General features: G+C 41.4%; 1 non-coding gene across 1 annotated transcript; it reads right to left on the bottom strand.

Moving 5' to 3' along the window:
• Positions 1–648: 648 nt before the first annotated feature.
• Positions 649–755, bottom strand: LOC127088695 (small nucleolar RNA R71). The gene has a single exon (XR_007790521.1). It is a non-coding gene; the product is annotated as a small nucleolar RNA R71 (small nucleolar RNA).
• Between the last annotated feature and the right edge of the window lie 1,738 nt (positions 756–2,493).

Here is a 2,493-nt window from a genome sequence, read left to right on the forward strand (position 1 = left end):
GGCGCCGTTGCCGGGGACTTTTATTTAGTCGATATCGTAACTCTTCTGTTACGCTGTAGAGACTAAGGCAATTTTTATTTTTCCTTTTGTCTTTCATTGATTTGTATGCCACACACTCGCTCACAAGGCGAACCGTATTACTTACGAATCAACGACGTTGAACGATATCTCCGACTCTTACGACGAATTCGGGAGTATCGTGCTGCAAACAATCTTCCTCCAATCGAAATTCCTGATCTTAAAAATCTTCTTCCTTCGCCGATACCCGAGATGGCAGAACCAACTCGTGCTCTTCGAGATTACGCTGCTCCATCGCAAGATGAGCCGCATTCGAGTATTGCTCCACCCGCAATTGAAGCAAACAACTTCGAATTTAAACCTTCACTGATGCAGGCAGTGCAACAAAACCAATTTTCTGGAAATCCTACCGAGGATCCAAACCTTCATTTATCCATATTTGTTCAATACGCTGATACTGTTAAAGCTAATGGTGTCACCTCAGAGGCAATTCGACTTCGTCTCTTTCCTTTCTCGTTAAGAGATAAAGCTAGAAGATGGCTTCAGTCTCTTCCCTCCAACTCAGTCACCACATGGAATGAGTTGGAGAAAGTCTTTCTTGCCCGATATTTTCCTCCAAGCAAAACAACTATGTTAAGAGCCCAGATAAATGGATTTAAGCAGAAAGATAACGAGTCTCTCTTCGAAGCATGGGAAAGATACAAAGACATGATGAGACTTTGCCCACACCATGGTTTAGAGGACTGGTTAGTAATTCATACCTTCTATAATGGTCTCTTGTACAACACAAGATTAACAATAGACGCCGCCGCAGGTGGTGTGCTTATGGATAAACCTTACGCTGACGCTTATCAACTTATCGAAAGCATGGCCCAAAACCATTATCAGTGGGGAAGCGACCGAACAATGGTAGAAAAACCTCAAACGAAAACTGGCACGTACGAGATAAGTAGCCTTGATCATGTTAATGCAAAAGTGGAGGCTCTTGCCCAGAAAATTGAAAGTTTAAATGTATCACCTCCAGCCGCCGTGGTTGCCGTAACTCAAAATTGCGAAGTTTGTGGAATTCAAGGTCACACTCCTACAGATTGTCAACTCCTAACAGGAATCCAAGGAGAGCAGGTGAACTATGCTCAAGGAAATCCTTACTCGCATACCTATAACTCAAACTGGAAGAACCATCCTAATTTTTCATATAAGAGTAACAACGCTTTATACGCACCAGGACAAGCTCCCAGTCAAGCCCCAGCTATACCTCCTGGATATCAAAAGCCGACCCCATCTACACCTAACAATAACGTTCCTAGAAAATCCAATTTGGAAATCATGATGGAGAACTTCATAGCTTCTCAACAGCAAACCAATAAAGATTTCTTAAACCAGAATGTACACACTAATGAACAAATTAAACAACTAGCAAGTAAAGTAGATGCCCTGGCTACCCATAACAAAATGCTGGAAACACAAATCTCGCAAGTAGCTCAACAACAAGCGCCTACTGCTGCCCCAACTGGTACCTTTCCTGGACAGCCCCAACCTAATCCGAAAAGCCACGCTCATGCAATTATATTAAGAAGTGGAACAGAGGTAGAAGGACCGTCTGACCCAAGGATTGAGAACCAAAACTCTAAAAAGTCAACTGAGGAAGAAAGTAAACCTAAGGAAAAGGAAGAGTGTAATAAGGATACCGTAGAAAACAATGAACCTTATGTACCTCCACCTCCTTACAAACCACCTATCCCTTATCCTCAGAGGCTAATTAAAACCAAAGACGCGGGCATTTTTAAAAAATTTGTTGACCTACTGAAACAATTAAACGTCACCATTCCTTTTACAGAAGCTATTACACAGATGCCTTCATATGCTAAGTTCTTAAAAGAAATTCTATCTAAGAAAAGGAAACTTGAAGAGAGCGAAACCGTTACACTCACTGCTGAGTGTAGCGCAATAATCCAGAATATGCCTCCTAAACTTAAAGACCCTGGTAGTTTCTCTATACCCTGTCATATAGGAAAATTTGTCATAGACAAAGCTTTATGCGATTTAGGAGCTGGTATCAGTGTTATGCCCTTGTCCATATGCAAGAGACTTGAAATGGGAGAATTAAGACCAACCAAAATGTCTGTGCAATTAGCAGATCGTTCCGTTAGATATCCCGTAGGAATTCTTGAAAACGTTCCCGTACGCATAGGTCAATTCTACATTCCCACCGATTTTATAATTATGGACATAAGAGAAGATGAAGTTACACCCATTATACTGGGAAGACCCTTCTTAGCAACCGCCGGTGCTATCATAGACGTAAAACGAGGACGACTCACTTTCGAAGTGGGAGAAGAGAAAATTGAGTTTATTCTTTCCAAATTTTTGAAAGCACCTGCAATAGAAGACACTTGTTACTTCATGGATATCATCGATGAATGCATAAAAGAAACAGAATTAGAAAATGACGATTTGCCCGTATCGTGTAGAAGA

The sequence above is a fragment of the Lathyrus oleraceus genome, chromosome 5 (genome assembly GCF_024323335.1).
Source record: "Lathyrus oleraceus cultivar Zhongwan6 chromosome 5, CAAS_Psat_ZW6_1.0, whole genome shotgun sequence".
NCBI lineage: Eukaryota > Viridiplantae > Streptophyta > Magnoliopsida > Fabales > Fabaceae > Lathyrus > Lathyrus oleraceus.